The 23,899-nt window shown below is 41.8% G+C and overlaps 1 protein-coding gene across 1 annotated transcript in view; it reads left to right on the top strand.

The window, feature by feature from the left end:
* The window catches only part of ptprsa (protein tyrosine phosphatase receptor type Sa), a 202,433-nt gene that overhangs the window by 22,237 nt on the left and 156,297 nt on the right, over positions 1–23,899 (top strand). Inside the window, exon 2 of the mRNA XM_058638234.1 lies at positions 18,953–19,076. The gene's annotated coding sequence lies outside the window, so the exon portion shown is untranslated. The remainder of the gene's footprint in view (positions 1–18,952; positions 19,077–23,899) is intronic.

Below are 23,899 nucleotides of genomic sequence, written 5' to 3'. Positions count from 1 at the left end.
TTGTTTCCGTGCACTAATGGAGAAATAGGAGGAATGAGACTCACAGAGTGCAAAGGTCACTTGCTTGGTAACGGCAGAAAGGAAATTTTACGTTTCAATGTTTCAAAAATGTGCCCACTCTCTCGTCTGTGTTTTCCCTTGCTGTTCCTGTACTTGCGCACACAAGCGTCTCATCTGCTGCATTCACTGCTTTCAATGCGGCTCTGTACCAACCAAGCAGACAGGCTTTCATTTCTTTTTCATGCTCACATTCACTTTTTGCAAATAAACTCAGTGTCCCCCAGGAGTCATCGGACATGGTGAAGACGTCTTGTTGTTGAGATGCGCATCCTGGTCTCCCTTTGGACCCATGTCCCCTGACTGCCTTTAGAAAACATTTGGTTTGCATTGTAATGTGAGGAGTGCGAGTGGTTCATCTGTTTTGTGGGATAGGATTAGAAAAATGTGACATTGGGTTTTTGTCTTTAAACAAAAAGATCTAATTACTGACACTGACAAAGCAGCCACTTGAGTTAAGGTGAATTAAAATTATTTAAATAATTGTATTATTACTTTTTGGATATTGGATTTAAACCATATGACCACATTTAAAAAGTGTTATAACAGTTGTTGCACAGTTATAACCATACTGCAAGCCTATATTTATTGTTACCTCACAAAAAAGTTGATGGGGGCATCAGATCAAAAAAAGATCATATAGTTAATTTTGAAAGGTAATGGCAAAAGCCTTTGTCATTTAGTTTGTAGAATTGTTTAGAATTAAACAGAATAAAACATGTATCAACATTGTTAAAGGTTTGTATGTGGGGACATACAGTTGTCTCTGCATTGTTATCTAATTGTTTTAATTGTTTTGTTTTTTTATCTACTGCTTTTCTAGTCTTGAGGGCCACTCAAAGCTGCTATTTCCTACCATTTTTTCCGTTCACCCATTGACACGCGTTCACACAGCAAAACTATTTGTGTTTCTGCTGACATAACCGCCAGGAGCAACGTGGGGGTTAAGTATCTTGCCCAAGGATATAGCTGGGAATCAAACCCACAACCTTTGAGTTGAAAGACGCATCACCATACCACTGTGTGTACCTACGTTTATGTTTATACTATGTTTATTAATCCTGCAGAGGGTGAGTAGGAGCCTATGTTATTTTATGTTATACTATACTGTACTTGCTCTATCAATATCAGGCACTCCGGCGCTCTCAAACCTGTCCTTGACCAAAACTTGTGGACAGGAACCAACAATTTGTCAAACTGTGAATTCAGAGTAAGAGTAAAGATCCACATGGCACTCACGACTGAAGCACAGCCATGGCTTAGAGGCAAATGTGGTACAATTGGAGTGGAAAGGCAGTCGCAGCCTTCGAGACGAAGCCCCAAACAGCTGGTGCACGTTCATTTCACCAAGACACGGCCAATAGCGAAAATTCCCACATGTGCTGTGAGCTTTCTGCTCGAAAGCGAGAGTAATTATCACTTCAGTCCTAACATGAAGACACACACATATCGTTGTGTTAACATAAGTAAGAGCCGTACCTCAATTGCACAAACACACATAATGGAAGTTTTACTGCAAAACACAATTTGGCTATATTTTATTATGTGTGCAGCCTGTGGGCACTTCTCAGAAAGAACATTTGTTAGCATCCCCATTCAACTTCTGTTTTCGCCTTCATCTGCCACCTGTCAGTATACATTCTCTTCCTGTTTTGGTTTTATATTAGTTGGAACCATTTATTTTTTTCTTTCCGCTTCTCCCTCTCTGGGGGTCGACGCTGCTGATCACCTGCTCATTGATCCGCATACTTGATTTGGTCTTGGGACCCCCTGTGGCTGGGGTCAATTGCGAATGTCCAATTAACCCAATCAATGTGGAGCAATGGGGATTGTGTACCTTGCTCAGAGGTAGTTAGGTAGAACCATAATTATTTTATTATATAGACAAAGAACTTGCTTATTTACATCTCTCATATATATATATTTATATATATATATACATATATATGTATATATGTGTATATATGTATATGTATGTGTGTGTGTATATATGTTTATGTATGTGTGTGTGTGTATATATATATATATATGTATATATATATATATATATATACATATACATATAATATTTAATCTGTAGAGCCAACATCCAGATGCTCACAGCTGAATAATTACCTGCAACATCATTAGTGCAACTTACAGTATAATCAATATGTGAAACTTGGGTGCCAATATTATTCTTGAGCATACTCATTTTTTAAAACTTTTTTTTGTTTTTTTACTTTCTTTACTTTGTAATGTTTTATTTGAATATAGTACAAACATTTCACCCAAAGAATTTTCTGTCAGATTGGGTCAAAAACGCACTTAACCACAAATATAAGGACCATTTATCTTCTGTCTCGAGAGGACGGTTAGAAGAAGACGAGGCGGACAGTCAAGGTCACACATCAGGATGCTGCAGTGATGCCTGGGCTAAAAACATGTAGTGGGATTAGAGCTGAAACGATTAATCAATTAATCGAGAGAGAAAAGACAGATTAATCGATTAATTGATTAGAGAAAAGAGTGACTGGTACAATAATAGAGGCTGTATGACTGCATTGTTAAACATAATGACTCTCTAAGCAGGTTTTGTCAGAATTGAAGAAGCCTCTTGGATGAGAAGCAAGTCTGTGTTGCCTACTGCTATAACTACTGGAGATAACTATGACCTGGATGACTGAGAACCTTCACAGACATTAGGACTGCTCAGGTCGTCGCTGTCATTTTTAATGCAAAAATACTTTAAAACTAGATCATTTCAAAATAAAAGATTTGTGACAATGTGCAGCACGTTTTATTAAAAAAAAAAACTAAAGGAAAGTCTCTGGCATACATAAGCTCGACCTAGTGGCTTATGGAAAGCTAAACACATTGGCACACACATTGGTATTGGGCATGGTGTGTGAAAGGTGCCCTGCTGTGTGGTTGCTGACGCTGACAAAGACTATTTCTGTATGTGCTCTCAGTCAGAGAGATAAGCAGGAAGTGAAGGGGATGAACTATCATCTCACAGTGCTAAATAGCACCAAGAGGCTCAAGGGGCACAAACCACACCTAACATTAGCCTGCTCTTTTTTCTAAAGCCGTCATGCCTTTGGGCCACTGTAGTCTGAAGCAAATGAAAGGTCGTATGAGACCTTTTAAACGTCTTAATGAATGATCACGGGTTGCAAAAGGAAATGTATTTTATCACTGTGATGCATGATATGTTGACAAGAGGATTTTATCTGATGAAGGTCAATTTAACTTGAATACAGTTGTTTTTGTGTTATTTTGCAATATGCTTTTCATCCCACTATTCCCACGAGTGCTTTCAGAAAGCTTTTCATGTGGATGACTGAACAAATTACATTTGGCTGTTGTGTAAAGTATAATTTTTAGCAGAACCATGAATGGCTGATCATTGTTTTTTTTCAGCAGATTTGGTTGCATTTATCATTAATAAATGACTAAACAATGAACATCTCAGGCCACAAGGTTGGTGCAGTGGTCTTGCCTTTGCACCGGGCCTTTCTGCATGGAGTTTGCATGTTCTCCCTGTGTGTGCGTGGGTGTTCTCCAGCTTCCTACCACAGTCCAAAAACATACAATATTAGTAATAATTAGGTCAATTGGACACCCTAAATTGACCGTAGGAGTGAATGTGTCTCTATGTGGCCCTGTGATGGACTAGCGATCTGTCCAGGGTGCACGTCAGCTGAGATTGGACACAGCAAACCCCCGCGACCCTCATGTGGAGGATAAAGCAGTAGAAGATAGATGGATGGATGAACATCTCCGGTAAAGAGATCTCTGGTAAAGAGACAGAATCGGTTAAAACTTCATGGATTTATGTATTCAGTATTATATTTGGTCCACCTATTCAGTGGGATGTCTTGTCTTCTGAGGGTCAAGTCCAACTGTGACAGGGGAGCTTGTTTTTAGTGTGTTTGTCGGAGGAAGAAAAGAGAGCGAGATGACTGAGGAAGGGCAGAGAGGATCAATGCATGAATGGCATACAATTTTCCTCACTTGAAATAAAACGTAGAAAATCAATATGGGGCAGTCAATGTTGATATTGTGGTGGGCCACAATATCAATGGAGAAGTGGAAAAAAAAAAATATATATACAATTTCGGTTCACTAGGAAAGTGACAGGCTGCTGTGTTTTCAACAATTATCAGGAAACACTGAGTAATAGCAGGAACTAAATAACAGTGTAAGTCCTGGTATTTTGTATGGCACTGCACTGTACCGAAACAAGTGTTGCACCGTAACTCATTTAAAAGCTCAATAATGAATTGCAGCTAATAATATGTTGCTGCTATCACCACTTGTTTAACCAGAAGGTGTTGAATGAGTCCCCCTGCTGAATGTGAGATGTATTTTTTATTTTATTTTTTGCACATGCTGCAAAAATACATACTCCTCTATGCAAATGTGTTTGTCTTCCCTCTCTGGGATTATGGGATGTAAAGAAAACTACCCCTACACTGTACATTGTTGCACAGTGTACCGATACTGTAAAGGTCTCACAATATCCTGCTGTTAAAAATATGAAAGTAGCCTTTAGCTCTTACATTTTCATTCCTTATTTTTTGGAAAAGCTGGTTTCGTTGGCAGTTTCACTGCTGCGTTTTCTGTGCAATGACAATAAAAGGAAGTCTAAGACTAAGTTTAAGCAAATGCATTTAGTGGAGGTATTTTCGGATTTTCTGGATAAAGTTTTGGGCTAAAAAATAAATATGATTCTACAACGGACTGTGAGGTATTTCCCAGTGCCAATGCAAATACTTTTTTTTTTTCTAATCCAACTGTGTGATGGCAATTGCCCATTCCACCATGTGCTAATCTGAGCCGAATTTGTACAAATACCTGTCTGTTGCTGCTGGATTCACACAGAGAGGAGCTGCCAAGTTTTTCGTAAAAAAAAAAAATGGCCACTATGTGAAAAATCTATCCCCACGTGCTTAAAGGTTAGAAAAGGAATGTTGTGGCTTGAAGGTCATACATTTTTGAGCGAGGAAAAGGAAAAAGAGTGAATTGCACTCTGTACAATCTGTTGCTTCAAAAGTCCAGTCTGTCTTTTTTCATTTTTTTACACTGTAGTTCTAATGATCTTCAAGCTTTTTTTGTGTTGACCTGACTTAGCTGAGTGGAAGCAGACAGTTGTTTCTTATTGCATTTTCCCGATCCGTGGTGGTGAGCATGTAGCTGGTCCACATGTCCAATATACGACAGTAGTCAGTTATTCCCAGAATTCCCTTAAGTCCTCAACTGAAGTTCTTGTGGTAGGCTGCAGAGGTACATTTTTACTCAGTCTTTAAACTCTGTGCTGGTGAAACAGCAACTCAGGTAGTCCATGGTTTCTGAAACTGGTACCCAATTTTTTTTTTTCATAAATGATCCGGCATTATCCACATGGATACGACTCCAGCTTGTCGGGCCATTCCCAGGGATGTAATGGAGCGAGTTCAGGTACATTGCTGTGCTCTTGACATCTTTGTCAAACTTTGGCCACCATACATAACTCCTAGCCATCGCTTTGATCCTGGACATTCCCAGGTGGCACTGATGAAGCTGTTTCATGACATTCCCTTGGCCTGTTCGAGCCCCATAACACACACACCCATTCTGGAAACTGAGTTCATATTTCCTCACCTCATAGGGGGCAGAATACTCCCCCTTTTAATTTTGATGACCAGCCATTGAGTATCATCAACCGCACTTTCAAGAGGACTTGATCTTTGTCTGTCCATGCTTTCACTTGATCAGTTGTCACCAGTGTGATGTCGAGCTCTCCAGCATGAGAATCCGCTCTTATGGCCTCTCCATTTCAGGTTTCTCTGTTAAAGGAAGGCGGCCCAGGGTGTCTGAATTGCAGTGGTATTTCCCTTTCTTTATACACTATTGTACTGTCCACCTTTGGATTCTGGGTGAGGCCATTTGTGGTACAGTTGGCATTTGATCTGAATTTCCAAACATCACTGCCAGTCCTTTCTTATCCAGTTGTGAGAAGTTATTCTTGGCAGCATTTAATGTTCATGAGGTGAATCCTATGGGATTCCTTTCAGTGAATCCTTTGAGTTCCGTTTCGCATGTGATGTGACAGCATGGCACCTACTCCATATGGTGATACGTCACATGATGTCAATGTCTTCTCTGGGTGATAATGCACACACACTTCCGCAGACTGCATCATTTATTTTGAGTTTTCAAAGGCAGCTTGTTGTGCTTCTCCACTGGGGCAAGGACAGTAAACTCATTTAGAAGGAGCTTGTTATAATAAATTCACAGTCTTAACACTTAGCCCTCTTGAGCCTGAAACCAGCATGTTGTAGCCACTTCAGCACCATGGTCTACATGGTCTACAGGTGTTCTTGGTTTCCTTTCCGGTCAGGAAAATGGCCACTCACGGGACATCCTGCAGCTGTCACCCAATGGTTTGCTGGAAAATAGCAATGCCAGATGAAACACCAAAAGGCAGCACTCTGTATGTGAGCAAACCTTTGAAGATATTTATACTCCTCTGCTTCCTTATCCAAGGGAATATCTCGATATAGGCATGACTCAGATCTAATCTTGTTTTGTCCACCTGAAAGTGTGGCACACAAGTCCTGCTGTATCATCAGGTTTTAACACAGGGACCACAGTCGGTGCCCACTCAGCATATTTTACTGGTTCAATAATCTCCTGGGGAGGGAGATGGTCGAGTTCAGCCTTAACTCTTTCTCTCATGGCATAGGAATGGCTTCCTTGTCCACATAAAATTTCACTGGGGGCCCTTTGAATCTCCAGAGATTGCCTTTGAAGACCTGATACTTCCCCAGTACCTCCTCCATGGTCTCACATGGTGGATTTGTGGTTCTTGTCTCCCCTATACCTCCTCTAAGGTCTCTTCCCGGACATGGTGGACCTGTGGTTCTGATCTCCACTTTAACCCTAGCCTCCTAATCCAGTACCTGCCTACCAGACTTGGACTCTGAACCTGCTACAACTACCACAGGTAAGTTTGCACTAGCTCTTTGGTGCCTCTTAACCCCCAAAAGGATTTAAACACAGAGTGGTTCATTACTGTTACCCCACAGCCTGAGTCCATCTCAAACTGCACTTCAGTTTCATTAATTGTCAGTGTCTCTACGAATGGCTCCTCTGCTGGTACCTCAAGTTCATCTAATTTGTACAGCGTGAACATGACTTCATTTGTGTCAATGCTATCTTTTTCATCCTCCCCCTGACTGACATATTTTGCTCCCTGAGTCTTCCCATGCTTGCCTGTCCTCTAGCCTTCGAAATAAATGCTAGCTGAGTCTTTGGACCAGGGGTAGCTGCTATTGCTTGCTGGGAGTCTGCTTTGTTGACATGTTGTGCACAGCTTGTGGTGCCCTCATGTGTGAGGGTGCAAACTCTGGTGAATGTAAGTCCTTTGCATCCTTGCTGGCTGTCTCAATGGCCTGGGTCAGCTTCAGTGCCTTGTGAAAAGTCAAATCAGGCTCTGACAACAGTCGGCGGTGTATGCGATGATCTTTAATCCCACAAACCAGTCGGTCATGAATCCTCTGTGCTAACTTTTCTCCATAGTTGCAACTTGTGCAAATTTTAGCACAGTTAGATATTCTGTTATTGTTTCTCCAGGCTTCCTTGACTTGAAACTTGAAATGCTGCATGATCTTTGGGGTTTGGGGTTGAAATAGTCCTTTTACAACTTGACAAGCTCATCCACCATCTTATCTCCTGGCATGGTAGGGCTGACAAGGTTCCTTGTGAGGCTGTATGTCTGATTGCCCACGGAACAATATACTGTAGCTTTCTGTTGACTTACGTCGCCGATCTCATTAGCTTCAAAAAAGTGGTGAAGCACTTCACAGTGAATATCAAAAAGAGCAGTGTTTCCTACCAGAGCTGCCACCATGCTTTTTTTTTTTTGGCTTGGTAGAAAGTCTGGTTTGTTATGCTAAATTAAGAACATAGCAGGGAGTCTTGCATATTCATCTGCATTCCCACAAGGCTTCCACTGTAACTGTGTCCTTGTTGCCTTTGAGGGAGACTTATTCATGAACATAATGTAACAACTGAATTTATAGCGCCACCTAGTGGACCTGCTCACTAACCTATATTGAGGTCACGGTTACAACAACCCTTCAAACAAACATTCAAGCATTTATTAACTGTCCAAACATCCATCATATTTTGCCATTATTATTATTACTACTATTATTTCCTGGTTTGCTTGAATCAAATTTAGGGGCAAGTACAAGTTTTGTCATGTCAAACCTGGGTTTTAGTTAATCATTTGACAACTGATATCTCTTCTTACAAAGGTCTCAGTACATACATTCATCTCTCTCTCTCTCTGCATCAACAATGAAACTGATGTATCCAGCTTCATAATGTAAAGATGGATTATGTCTAATCCCGTTGGATTTGACCCGAAGATCTCTGTATGTTACTTGCCACAATAAAGGAGTGGGGAGGGGGTGATGCTTTTGTGTTCTCCACAGCATGTCCTGGTTGTACTCAGCCAGTGTATCATATCACATAATAGGATCTAATAGAGGTGGGTGACAGGGAGACGTAAAGTGATGTATTGGTTGTTGGAGGAGGAAGAGTGGGGCTCATTTGTCAATCTGTTATCAGTAAGATCCTGGAATTTGTCAGTGTCAATAACAGGACTGGCTGAGCATTGACAGACAAGACTCTAGCATACAGTTAAACTGTAGTTTTTCCACCAAACATCAATGTCTGTGCATGCATATATATAAATATGGGACTAAGGACACATGGAGGGGACACCATCAGCAGGGGTGGAATACCAACAAAGTGTTTCCTGGATGCATAAATAAAAGAACAGCTTTAGTCACAAAACACCCTTCTTTTCTTGGATTGTTTGAAGAGATGATATTGACTTTGGAGATAAGGAGGTGAAGATGAAACAGTGACTGATCAGGCCAACGATTAGCTGCATTCTCCCACCACTACTTTTAAGTGGTTTTTCACTGTCATACTCCTCTGCCGCATGCTCTTTTAAGTGTATTTATATTGAATGTGTGGAGATACAAAGCTTTAAATAGAACAGTAGGTGGAAGAAAGGCACGTGTGAGGGAGGGGGGAAAAAAAAAACACAAACTGATCTTTGATGTCTGTGTTTTACCTAAGCCTCTAAAAGGAGCCCTGATGAGATTCCAAAATTGATAAATCTCCAAGGAATACAAAAGTTCAAAATGGTCCCTCTTTATTCCCGTTCCTCTTCATGACCCCTCCATTTGTGTATATATTTACACCCTGAGGAGTGTATGCTTATATGCTCACTGGCTCTAGTTGCATTTTCAACCCTGGCTGGCGGCTGCTTCCATAACATAATGATTACTGTTTGAGAAAAGTGCCTCTTGGGGGAGCGGAAGCAAAGCTGTGGTTGAAGAATGATGTCCCCACACAATTATGTGAAGACAGTGCAGGATCCCTCTACCTCCCTCCCTCTTGTCTGCATCCTTTGGTCAAATGGCAGAAGGAAGGGGACAAAATGCTCACTGTTGGCTGCAGATTCAAGGTTGTGTCTGGAGTCAGCAAGGTGTGCCAAGTATCACAGCTGTATCCTACAATCGATGACCTCGCTACCAGAGAGCTGGGATCAATGCTGCCCTCCCTGTTCGCGCGGCAGGTTTCTGTTCTTGTTTTTTTACCACCCCACCCCCCCCACCACCACCCTTTTTCAAGAGCTGCACTTCTATATTTTCTTTGCTGAGCTGAGGTGGTGGGATGATTTGCAGCACACTTTTAGGCAGGCAGATTGAACAGATAAATTGTTATTATTACAATTCATCGCAGATTGACCTCAAAGATTTTTTTTTTCTGTCCGCCAAATTTCCAAGAGCTGCTCAACAACATGTGGTCACAGGCTTAAAAAAAATAGAAATAAATAAAGCACCTGGCTTTCCTTCAGATTTGATCCTCTATTACAGGGTCAGGCAAACATGGCACAGCAAGAGCTAATTTCCGGCAGTTTTGAGGGAAATCGGCTCATCAGGTCTTTAAATCCCCGCAAGGAAGGAGGATTGCACTTAAACAGTGGCTGATAGCTACTCTGAGTGGTGTCCTTTACGAGCTACAGTGCAGTACGGCACTGACTTGGACCACGTCCTTGGATAGCTTTGAAGCTATTATGGTTCGTTTAACATGGATGTTAATTGACAAGAGTTAAATGCAGATTGTTGCATAAGCTCCTCTGGCACCAGTTATTATTATTCCACTCTGCACTCAGTCCTACCTTTGCTTTGCATGCTACCTTGTCAGTAGAGCTCCAACACTAAATGTACTCGTTCCGTTTGCTAGAGGAACACAAAGGCAGATAGGGCTCACTGGGAGCTCCGATTCCCCGTCTGCCTCTGAGGTCTTCTGGCAAGCAAAGAGCTCTTGAGAGATAGGTTATGGGAATCATTTCTCCCTGCTATCTTTCCTAATTCTGCTGCCTTGCAAAGTAGCGGCCACCGTCAAAGTCTCTAGTGTTTCAAGTCTGATTAATCTCTGATTAAGTTAATCCAGCAGTGCTTCAGTGGAGGGAAGCCATCCTTCGCTGGAAAGTCTGCTCTTTCAAATGTTCCTATATTGTTTCCCCTGCTATTTTCTCCTTTGAGCATGCTGTGGATCTGTCTATGATTATCTTCATAGTGAAGTTAAAGATATTGCTCTTTTTCAAACAGTTCCCCTCATGTGAGAGCGTTTTAAGTAGACTTCACACATAAGTGTTGTGTTTCCTCTGCGGATCTCCGCTGAATTGCCTCTTGATTTAATTTCAGTTTTGGTTCCTGTGTTTAAAGTCTTCCAAAGACAAATGCCTACTAAAGACTGCGTTCAATCGAGGCGCTACTTATTGTTTCAGGAGACAAGAGCTAATGAAAGTCAGGTAGGAGAGAATGCTTTGGGACACAGCATGGGGAGATACAATAGGAACATTTTCCTGATTTATCGCCACAGTTGCAGCCATGAATAGAAGATGTTAATGAAGGTCAAATGACAAAAAGCATGCTCTGGGTTCATATTGAGGTTTGGACTATTAAATGGCTTCAAAGCCACACACACACACACACACACACACACTCCCATATAAGATCACAAACTGATTTATTTAGCCCACTGCTGCTTAATGATTGGAGGAAATTTACTTCACAGTGTCTCCTGTTCTACAAGATAATGTGTGTGGGTTTTTTTTTCTTTTTTCTAAATAGTTCTCACCTAATTACCCTTTTCGGTCTTTACCCATCCTCGGTGATATACAATTCTCCCAGACACCATATCTTCTGGTGTGTTTAATCGGCTATTTATTTTTTAATTGTCAAGCATTAGAGAAGGCTGGTAATCGTGTTTTTCTTGACAAGCTCCTTTTGTCTTTCTATGGACAAATTAATTTGTTTGGTTTATTAATTGATTTCAGTGATTTCCACACAAACCTACGTTTTAGCGTTCCTTTGTATACTTTATTACTGTTTATTTCAAATGTCAATAGTATTAGTTTGGGGAGTTTAAACTATAATGCAGTCAAATGTTCCTTGATATATATCAATCTGCTCTCAGACGATGGGTAGTTTTTTCACAGTACAATACTGAACAGTGTGCATTTGTGTTTTAGTCAGTAAATAGTATGTTGTTGGAATATTATGTCAATTACTTTGTCATACACATGGACACTAAGAAGAGGGATCCTGCACTCACAGAAGCCTTTATTAGAAAAAAAAAACCCTCACTGTTCATCTTCTTGAATGTATATAGCACTCATGTTTTTGCACATATTCATATTACAATCCACTAGTAAAATACATTACATGAAATACAAAATAGTTGTTGATTTCTACAGTGATTGTAAATGCATCTTAGTAGAGGGACGCGTTTGCGTTATGGTGCCGTTTGGTTTGGTACAGTACGGAGAAGACTGGAGCGCTAAAGCTCGACTGAGAAAAGTACCGTACGTTGGTTGGTGGGGTATGACACGGCCATCGGGCCCAGCACACGTGACGACACAACAGACAATGGACGATATCCAGCAGCTCGTTTTTTTTCTGCTCGGTTTGTAGCTGTTTGTCTCAACAAGACGTCCAGCTTTGCATGAGAATAGACTGCAGGCGTAAGAACACCGGGTGCAAGAGAGTGATGCTTTTTTGTCACCCAATCAGGTGACTGTCGTAGGTCTAGCTCCACCCATAGTACCATCACTCTGGTAGCCAAAGGCAAGGGCACTGAAAAATGCGTACCGGAATGAACTAAACTGTTCCACTCGGTGGAAACACACCACAAGAGTATGTGAGGGGCTGGTTGAAAATAAAAACTGGCATATAATTCAATCACTCCCACTGTAGAAGTGTTTGAAGTTGTCAGATTTTACATTTTAAGCTTTTGGCATGGTGTCACACGGGATTATTCACACAGAGTGATTAAGTCAGAGTTTGCGGTTATGACACTTTGACACGACTTTTGGTAGAAACAGTGTTGTGAGCTGAGATCAAGTCTACATTCTCTCTGAACACCAAGTCCACCCTGCAGGGCCCAGACCAACGAGCACAACTACCAAGCAGTGCTGTGACACAACTGTGGTTGGATATTGCCCCATGCAACCACACTGTTTCAAGTTACACTGGGCACCAACCTAAATGGGCTTGAATTTTTAATTTGCGCTAGAGATCACATCTTGGGAGGATAGCATATCTGTAATTTATTTAAGAACTCCACAGAGGGAGAGTTATTTTGGAGGCAAAGGGCTGGAAGGGAAGTATCCATGTGGCATTTTTGTTCAGCCCAAGGGGCTTGTAGGTAGACTCCACTCTGCAGTGACCTTCTCAGCGACAGGGTGGATGAACATTCTATTTATGTTCCAAACCTGGGGTAAAAACTGTTGAGTGAAGAATCCATTTCTCCTCCATCCCGTGGAACAAAGGAAGCATTTGAATAATTGATTTCAAGTTTTGCTAAAACTCTGAATCCTTTGACATTTTTACCAGAGCAAAGTGATTCACCAGCTCTGTCATCCCAATAGCTTGTCTCATTTTGAATTACTCTGGCGTTTGAAGAGATGCACTTCTCTGAAGAGTACTCAAGTTTCCGTCCTCAAACACACATCACTTTCACGGGTATGAAGTAAAAGCTTTGTCACAGTTAATTAATCATTCCCAATTAACGCACACCTGTCAGTGTTGGCAGGTGTTCTGTTCGCTTGCGCGGCTGCAAAACGTGTACATGCAACAATCTACAGCAATATATTAAAATCACCATCAAAGCTGCCACTTATCCATGTTGGTGGTGGAGGGGAGTGTGTATATGCTGGAAGTGGGGTAAATGGGGTGAGGGGGATGCGGAGGCTGCTGCTGCTGGTGGTGGCATGCTATCATGCTGTTCATACTTAATGAGTGTGGATTAGCGGGGATGATCCGGGCTTTGCAAAACCCCTGGTCCAGTGCTGGTGAAGGTTGTTTGCGTTTGTGTGTGTCTGGGTTTGTGTGTGTGTGTGTGCTTACAATCATGAGATAAAATCAGTTTAGAATTGTTTCTCAAATTTCTACACAATGGTAGATAACTGTCGTAGAGTGTGTGAGTGCATGTCCATGACCCGGCGGGGACACCCGTCTTGTCCTCTCCCCGCCAATCACAATGCGGCGTATCAGCCACCTCCTCCCTCACAGACGAGGACGGCTGATTAATATTTCTCTGCAGTGATTTATTCAGTCATTTGTGTACAAGCTGCTGTCTGCAAGGGAATAACAAAGGATGTTTGCTACTCTCTTAAAAAGGGCCCACAACACTGTGTAAAGAAAGTGTTTAGGCATGGGAAATAGAAATTAGAATGTTATGATTATTTCATGATTGAACTGCATGGTGTTTTTTTGGATGCTTTGTTGATAATCTTGCCCCCCCCCCCCCGGCATGAATTTTTGTGTGTGCGTCTGCTCACTGCACACATTATGCCACAGCTGAGAGAGTTCAGTGAAGCTTGTGATTCGTCACCAGTGTGAAATTTGCATGATTGAAATTTCTGCCTGTGTGGAGAAGCATGCGAATGAGTCAAACTCTTTTCTCCCTTAGCAACAACTTTTGAGTCTGAACTTCTCATGTGAACTGGCGAAGCTGTTCAAAGCCCAGCCTGTGGAGGTGTGTGTGTGTGTGTGTGTGTACTGTGCAGCAGCAAAAAAAAAAAAGAAAAAAAACCTTCTCAGCAGATGCCATCCCAGAATAAGTGAAGTAAATTTCAGATTGTCACTCTGCAGCATTCGTATTTGCTGAGACAGAGAGGGTGTATGTTTGCTCCTGTGGGAATTTGCTGTTTTCACACACAGTCACTGAAGCTTCAGCCTCCCTAAATTGGATGAATGATGCCGTGGTCCTGGCCACGAGGTCAAGTTAACAAGCTGACTTTTCAAACCCCCTCGTCTCAGTTTGATGACACCCATCTCTTACCAGCCAATTCCTAATGTGGAGATTTGCAGCAACCGCATAAAGACGTAACTGTGATATGTTTGCTGTCAGAATGAAATATGGGCTATTGTCACAAAACAGTGATGGCATTCTTCTACTAAACCCCCAGACCTCTTTCACACACACACACACACACACACTGCAGTGGACGAGATGGAAATTGGATAGTCAGACCACAGTTTGAGTAGCAGCCATAAACATGTGGCCTGGGAGATGATTTATCATAATTAATCCGCTGTGTCCAGTTGGGACATCCTCCCATTCTAACCCCCCTAACAATCCACCAGGAACACACACACACAGACACACACACGTACATAATACACAATCATAACCTCCCCACCCCCAGGCTGGAAGCACAGCTGTGACCACCTCGGCGCATTTCCAACCTAATGTCACCAATGTCCCTATCGAAGGACATCGAAGGGGATTTAGTCCGTCTGCCCCCCCCCCCCCCCCGCCTCCTTGTTAAATCCCTGCACCTTCACAATAGTACAAGCACTCTACTTTATCATGCCCATCATATCATGCACCATTTACACCAGCGCGTACAATAACATTATTTATGGATGCGTTAATATTAATATCGACCTGTGTGCTGTCAGCTGAGGTGATTTACTAAGCGCTGGAATACGGGGACGTGTTAGAGGTGGCAGGTGGACTAATTGAATATCAGTCACCTCACACAGCGCGCCGATAGACGCACACTCTCACCACTGAACAAGCATGCGCGCACACACACACACGCACACACACACACACACACACACACACCTCTAAGAAATTCCATATGTGTTCATCAGTCAGGTCATCATAGCTTCTTAACCATTGTCACACGACGGTAACTACTGCATCATGTTATAATATAATACAGTAGAAACAAGCATATTATTCATTAAAAAAATTCTAAAACTTTGCTGGTGTAATAATAATGTATTAATAATATATATATATAAATATGTGTATATATATATATATATATATATATATATATATATATATATATATATATATATAAAATGTTTGGGATAGATTTAAAGTACAAAAATATGTTCTCTAATTGAGACAATAATTGTTATCTAATTATTGTCTCAATATTTCTTTCTCATATAGCTCAACAGGGCCTTGGCTGTTGCCTCTGTGCAGACTTGAAAGGTTTTGAGATGAAAAGGTTTTTGTTGTTTTTTTTAATCAAAAAAATGTTTTTTAGCTATTACCATAGCCAGACCAGCTTGCTCTGAATGATCAGACAGAGATTTTGTTCAAGGACACTATATCTGTAAAAAAAAGTGCACGTAGCTGTTGACAGCTATTTAAAGAATCGCTGCTTTGACATTTGTGTTGACATGTTCTTTTCACCAGCAGAGGAATCAAGCTTCCTTCTTTGCAATGAAGGTGTCAAATTGTCTCATGTAATATGTTGTATTGTATACAGTAGTTGAGTCAGTTAATGAAATACAATGAATTTGATGTCTGGAATCGATAGTTTAGCAGAAGAATCTGTGATATTCTGACATATGACATATGACTGAAAAAGAAGTCAATGTCACGTGTTATTAAATATGAGCAAACAACTGTGCATTTATGAACAACTTGACAATGAGTTGGCACATGTTTTAGAACAATACACACTGCAGCATTGTGTCATTGGCTTCTGCAATAAATCTGAAACCATTCAAAGGTGAAAGAGGTGTCATGGGGAACAACTAGTTTGAAGTGATATCACGTTCCCTCCGTAGTTTGATAAATATGAGATTTTTCAGGAAGGAATAATTAATGTGGGTGTTGCATGTCCATATCAGTTAGTCTTCTCCCCCCTCCTGTCTCTCCGTCTTCTCCTCCTCTGTCCTCTGATCTGACCCCCCCCCCCACGTCCTCTCACCTCATCATCCTCTCCTTTCCGCATCTCCTTCACACTCATTCCCCCATTCTCTTTTCTTTCTTTTTTTTTTACTTCTCATCCTTTCTCGTCTTGTTTTTAATTCATTTGGAGCATATCAGTGGCAATAGATGGAGAGCAATGTAGAGTGAAGAAGTGGGTGGGTGGTTGAGTTAAGGACAGGAAGACAGTGGAGACTACCATGGCAACATTTTCCATTCACAGCAGCAAAAAAAGATCTGGATCTGTGTTGACATTTTATCGTCACCTTTTGAAATGTGCAGTTCTCTTTACTTTCCCAGCAACAGACCTGTTGACATTTAGTACAGAATAAGGCAGCCCTGGTTTAATTTTTGTTCATGTACAGTATCAGTGCACTCCCTTATACTTTCTGTTCTGAACGTATACCAAAATGGTCATGTTGCTGGAGAGAGAAAAAAAGCATGTAACCCATTCTGAGCAATGCATGTTTTTATTTCCCAATATGCCGTGCACCATGATGCTTGGCCATCTGTCTCAGCACGGTGACTAAACTCAATGCCAATATGTTGCAGGGTCATGCGAAAACAAATCAGAGGTGCTTTCCACACGAGAGGACAAAGCATATCTTAACCCACCATCCACAGATACAAAAGTACTGATGGGCTTCAATCATCGCAGTTGAACGCCGTGGTAAGGATCCACTATCCTAGATGTTGATTTTAGTTTTCGTGCCGTTCGGCTAACCCTTCATTCGGACTGATTAATGGCGACTCGCAGACCTAAGGGAGTGTCTCATGCGACGGAGGAAGCGGTAGTGCAACAGCGTGTGTGCACTGAATAAATGCTGTACATTAAACCAATTTCCCCGTGCTCGTCTTGGCAGCCAGGCGTGTGGGAGTATGGCAGAATTGGCCTCAGTTTTTTTTTTTTCTTTCTGACACACAAGTCCATGCATGCTCATAAAACACCACAAATAAAGGCTGTTGGGTTTCTTTCTCTCTCTTGCTGATTGTTCTTTAGCAGAATATTGTATGTGTTCATTTGCACTCACAAATGCACAGCTTCATTGAGGTACTGCATTTGTGCTATGTAAACTAAAATGTTGTCTTATTGTGTTTTGCTATGACATTTTGATTGAATCTTCTGAGGCCAACCCAAACCTTAAATGACAACTCTGATCAACATACGAGAGGACCAGGCTCAGTGTAATATCTGAGGCATCTGGCAGGCCTTTGAATGCCAGAAATGTCATCAATAAATGGCACGAAATTGTGAATAATTTGCAGGTGAATTTTAGAGCACCCTCTCAGTTAAAAGGAAAGTAACACCTAATTTAAAGGCCATGGCTTTATTTTATTCATATAAATCCAAAAGTATTTTCCAGCAAAACTTAAAAAATACACACAATAAACACATTTTATTAAATGACCTTAGGCGACCCCCCTGCGGTATCATCACAGCCCACTAGGGGGTCCCAGCCTACATGTTGGGAATCGCTGCCACAGACATGTGTTGGTAATTACTCATATATCCACAGGGGGTGATAGAGGTTACGTTCAAGGGTTTTAAGAAACGGCCTCATAGAGTGGTGTAGTGTGCAATTTAAGAAGCAAATAAAAAACATATCAAGGCCCCTGTGGATAGTGATATCATCAACATCGCACTCGCACTGGTTATGAATTATTTAATGTCATTACTTGCACTCTCTCCGCGTCGCAGTTTGATGTTGGTATGCGGGACCTGCACAAATAGTGTGTTTTCAGCGTAAACACGAACTAAATACAGGAACATTATTGAAACAAGCCGCGCAGCCGCTGCTTTTCCATACTAGCCCCCTGCGTTCATACTAATCAATCACGGCTCTATCGCTCATCCCAGCAATGATATTCATATCGTTATCTTGAAGGAGACTCTGGACGCGGGGTAATGATGAGCTCCTCTGACCTTTCACTGGAGATAACCTTCCTCAGCTGCTCAGTGGAGGCTCCTTTGAGTGGATCCTTGGCCGCCCACAGCTGCAGACTGAAAATATTGACTGAATATTGAGGGAGGATGCGACGTGGCACACGTGCTTTGCGGATTTGTTGTGACGCGCGCAGGTGCATACCAACACATGAATATACAGTACTGACACGTCAGAAGTATAGAATAAGTGCAAGTGCATATGCATACACATTATTGCTATATAGATACAATATGAATATCTTATCATGTGCTGACCATGCTCGTGCACTCACCCACAAACTTACACACACACACACACATGCACCCACAGATTCAGATTGGGGTTCATTAAAGATATGAAGGAGAAAATGATCAAAAAAAGCCAGGAGGGATTTCATGCAGATTTGCACTCGACTCCTCTCAGGCAATCAGTGGCAAGCCTCCGCGTTTCCCTGAGAACTGTCGTCCTGTGGTCACAAAGGGCAAGGAGAGAGAGAGAGAGACCGACAGAGAGAGAGAGAGAGAGAGAGAGAGACTCCTCTCAGCATTTGTCGAAATTCCCACACCAACCACTTGAGGAGGCAGTTCATTTAATAGTCCCTTTCATTAATATTTCTCTTTCATTTTCCTTCTTTTTCTCCCTCCACTCCTTTTTTGCTATCTACTTTAAAGGTATAAGTGAGCAAGTAACAAGGAGCAGCAGCAGCAGCAGCAGCAGCAGAAGAAGAAGAAGAAGAAGAAGCCACTGGAGCAGCTAAAGATATGAAGCTAAAGAGGTTTTGAAAACAGCCCAGTGGTAAGTGGGCCTCCTGTATTTCTGCAGTGTGCTGCCATTTCAGGAGGGTCATTTGTGTTCTCCACAATGAGTCTTGCGTCCTGCAAAATGACTTATTTAATATCATTTGGCACAAATTTTGTCTTTCTTTGTCCCCAGGTATGATTTTTAGTCCATTCTAGTATCTTAAATGTGTCTCTTTTTTTATTGCTTATCCAACCAGCTCTTTGGTTATAGATCTGTGTTAGTCACAGTGTGAATCTCCTTTTAATGTTTCATACAACTCTGTGCTTTGATTTTTTTTTTTTTTTCCTCCACTTTCTGCTTCAACGTTGTTTTTAAGTTAAAATAAGCTGATCCTGGTCCTAGGTGTCCAATTAACAGATCACGCTCTCACTAACAGGTGCTTACAAAGGGCACAGGACTGTGGTCATTTACTGTACAACAATGATGACAATCAAAAATGGCGTTCCCTAAAGAGAGAAAAAGTTGACCCTGCAGGTCCAGTGATGGCGTATCAAATTGCCACCTTCCCTTGTGTATATATGTTCTTCTCCTGCTTTGCCCGTCCATTCATATCGACAGCTGAGCTGAGCCTGAGAGAGAGAGAGAGAGAGAGAGCTGTCAGCTCTGGTATCTTTTACAGCAGAGTGGCAGTGAGGAACTCCTCCTGTGCCTCTGCACCTCTTTCACTCACAGTATTAAACTATCACTCATCAATATAGAAGTGTAATGCACTTGGGTGCCTTACTTCTACCAAGTTAATTCATATATACATTTATCAGTCACTCCAATGCAAGAGTTGGACATCGGAAATGAACCCCCTGCTTTTTATTCATGTGTGATATATTTATTAATTTAAGAGCGCTTTTGCCAGAGTTGAGTCACTCGAGATGGAAGTCTCACTTTGAGGAATGTTCTGGACTGTACACACAGAAAGTGCCAGAGGTGGACAGAACACTGAGCAATACAAACAGCAATATGCGGGATTAATAAAAAAAAAAGTCCAGCTGTCAATCATCTAAGTGTAATTTTAGAAAACATTGAATGACAAATCTCTGATGCAAAACAAACAAAAATACACACATTGTTTAAATAACGGTTTTGAACAGTGAACCCCATGCTTGTTACATACTTGTATCATTTATGATACTGCGTCACGTGATCTCCTTTTATTTCTTCATAGGCCATTATAATTCATCCAGATGCACCAGATTAAAATGAGTTCTCTTGGATGCGACGGGAAACGACTGCACGGCTCTAGTTCAGCAGAGGGTTTCATTCTGAGCTGAAATATCTGCTAATGGCTGCCCGTCACATACAGTGCAACCCGCATTCTCATTTCCATATGATCAATTGATCATTAGTGCTGCTGGCAGTGCAGCCGACATTCAGAAATTACAACCCCCCCCCCCATTAGCATAGGGCCGCCTGCCTCTCTTCACCTTGCTGCCGGGGGCCACGCGCTTCATATTAAGAGCTGGATTTGGCATATTGAGCCACAATGATAGTCAGGCCTCGGTGACCTGTTTCATTTAAAAGCAGAAATGGTGGAGAGGTGAGATACCTCCACTCTCAATGAGCTCAACAAGCTGGAAACTAAGAGGCAAAACCATCCATACACATTAGACCCACTGATGGGTTATACTGCCTAAGTGTGTGTGGGAATTTTAGGGAGCATTTAAACTTTTAAATCTCTTCTCTGCGAATGTGTTTAATTGATATATTCGCGATTAAAACGAGCATAAAATACCTTTTAAGCTGTCGTCCTCTGAGCCTCATTTGTCTGAAATTACAATACTTATGCCTGCATCTAAAACATCATTTGCATTTAGGAAAAAGAAAATGGAAATGCCTCGCAGTACAATAAAATGCTGGTGCCGCAGCCTCATATCTGGCCGATGTACAACTCAACCAACAAAATAAACAACTTAAAGTGGATTCCTTGCAGTAATGAGAAGAAATAAATGGCGTAGATTTGAAAAAGTGATGTCAAACATTACACATTTAAATCACCTTTATTCTAGTAGTGACGTTGCACCAAACCATTAACATAATGAATAAAAGAGAGTAATGTGTGTCACATTCTAACAAAGTAAACAGGCCAGGGTGTGAAGTGCATTATCACCCTAACCCTCTCTCAAAACAATTCTTCTATTTAAGTCAGTTTAATTAAAGTTGTCCCATTCATTTGTGGTTTAGTTAAACTGGAAAGATGGGTTCTATCCCAGCAATATCCCAGCTTGGACTTTGTTATTGTTTGTCTGCTTGTTGCGCTCAAACTTTATCCTTTCATTTTTGAATATGCTGTTCATCTTTGGATGCGATGCCTCGTCTGCATTGCCGGTTCAGGTGCCGTCCTCTGCAGGACGGACAGGTGAGTATGCGACTGTACTCTACCTGGCCAAATCCCAGAGGCATCGGCACCTCAATGAACAGGCTACGGTGAACGTTGGCTGAGCTTTAAAGGCAATTTCTTCGGAGGAAGAGACCAGCAGCTCTTAAGTGGCTCCTTGGATGTTAACAGCACAATTAAACAAAGCTCTGCTAATCTTTACAGCTGGCGTCAAGAGGCAATGTGTTCTCACAGAGTGGTGTTATCCATAGCATGGCACTGGGAGGCTGACAGGCTGGATAATGTGCCCTGCAAGCTGCCACTGCCCCACAGCGGTGCCTTTCACTGTGAACTTACTGTACAAGCACAAATGCTGCTTCACATCACCAAGAAAGAAGACAGAAACACAACAATGAATTAGCACTATTCAATTATATGCACTCCAGTAGTTAGTAGTGGCATTTAAAACAAAAAGAAAATGTAAATTGACCTCAAGTTAGAGAGTAATGAATTTCATTATGCCAACACATGTCATTTCATGGCATTTGGGAATGAAAGATTTGCTTATTACACTTTTCTCACAGTGATGGTAAGCTACGCATTTTGCGTTTTATATCAAAATGAGAACAAGCATTCCATTTTACAACCTGTTACACTGGGTTTGAATTCATCTCTACAAAGCATCTCATGTCACCCGAGGGCGGGTGTTTAAAAGTTATTCCAGTAGTTTACAAAGCTATCCCACCAAGCTTTCGGGACGCTGATGCATGACCCAACTTGCTGATGTGTCCTATTATAAAAGGCTTGGATATACATGTATATTTTCGGGTGTGATGGAGAGATGCTATCTTAGGTCTAATAATGCAGTCCTTGCTTTATTGCCTTAGGCCGCAGTGCCTAATCCAGAGGAGTGAGAGTGAATAGGACTCTGGCTCCGGCTTGCCAGATCAACTTAGGTTCTGGTTGAGAGCACAATGCTGTGTGGGCGAATCTATTCTGTCCTGGGCAGGGCACAGCATAAACATTGCCCAGGGAATGCAGGCAGGCGGGTAGGCATGCAGGCAGTCAAGCGGACAAGAGCAAAGCTATAGGAATGGTTGCCTTTAATTTCCTTTTTACTGACTTTCCTTCAACTGTCCACAGCCTTGGGAGCCAGAGAGTTTATAGAGACAACAGAATATGTATTTGTGTGTAAAACAGCACCTCTGTCTGTATTTTTCTTCTTGGACGTCACCAATGTATGTACCTATACTACCAATACTCTTCTCTGTCATACACACACTTACTGTAGATGTACACACTCTTCCACAGTGAACCTGTGTGATCCATCCATTTGATGCACATGGAAAGATGACCCACTTGCTCCTTTACTGTCTTTAAGTGATCTGTGTTTGCTTCATGGCACACTGATGCAATGACCCCCTGACCCTGCATGTAAACAGAGCACCGCTGCTGCTTCCCCCACCCACCACCCAGCTGCCACCATCTTCCACCCTCTGCTACCAAATAAGGAAGACAAGATCCACTGAGAGCCAGCAAGTCACACAGCCGAGCCATTAGTGAGCCAGCAAACTAGCGAGAGAGGTTGGGTCTCAGCCGCCTCTCCAGGATCCGCCATGTAGAAAGACACACGCACACACTTTCATGCCACACACATGCAAGAACTCCTTGAAACGCAGGTTTAATTCTGTTCACATCATCACATGCAGAGTGACCCAAAAGCATTCAAATGCACACACACAGAGAAGGGCAGGGAAACACAGTGACAGACATTGAGAGGTGCATGCACACACATGCACACGGCACATTCAAAATCACTCAAAGACATAGCCATGGGACACGACACACACGCACAGCATGTAATGATATTATAGTCCTGCATACCGCCGACATAAACCACACACACTGTCCCTTTAGTAAGTCCTCATATTCATCAAAGGTGTGTTTCTGTCTTTGTTGAGAGTCACATTTACAGTATGCTGTGTAGTAGTACCTGTTACCACACTACAGATAATCATTCATTAGTAGAAGAGCTTATTCGTACACCAACAAGACTCACATTTAGCAAATCTGATAATGTGCATTTTCACACAGTGATGAATTCTTAGGACACCCATATACCCATATACAGGGTTTAATCAATTATAAATACTTTTGTTGTCATGTCTAGTTCACAACATTTAGTGAAACTGATCGTCCGTTCAGTCCCATAACGCCGACTTGAAAACTGAAAAGTACAGCGCTACAGTTTGTCAGTTTAACAGGATTCATGAGACACACAGTTAAACATAGTTCTATATCCCGTTAAGTCACATTCCCTTTCTGTTCGTGTCTTTGTCTCTGTATCTTCTCCCTCTTGCTCTCAAACCCTTGGGTCTATTTAGCTCGTTTACCTGCCTCCAAATGTGAGCTTAGTTCAGCAGAGTTGGAAGGACACAGCATCAGAGAGAAAGCCATGTTGAGAGAGAGCCAGAGTCTCAAATCAAGAAATGCACTTGAGTTAAGGAGA

The sequence above is a fragment of the Solea solea genome, chromosome 9 (assembly GCF_958295425.1).
Source record: "Solea solea chromosome 9, fSolSol10.1, whole genome shotgun sequence".
Classification (NCBI taxonomy): domain Eukaryota; kingdom Metazoa; phylum Chordata; class Actinopteri; order Pleuronectiformes; family Soleidae; genus Solea; species Solea solea.
The sequence above is the reverse complement of the archived record's forward strand: the minus strand, read 5'-3'. Positions and strand labels throughout refer to the sequence as shown.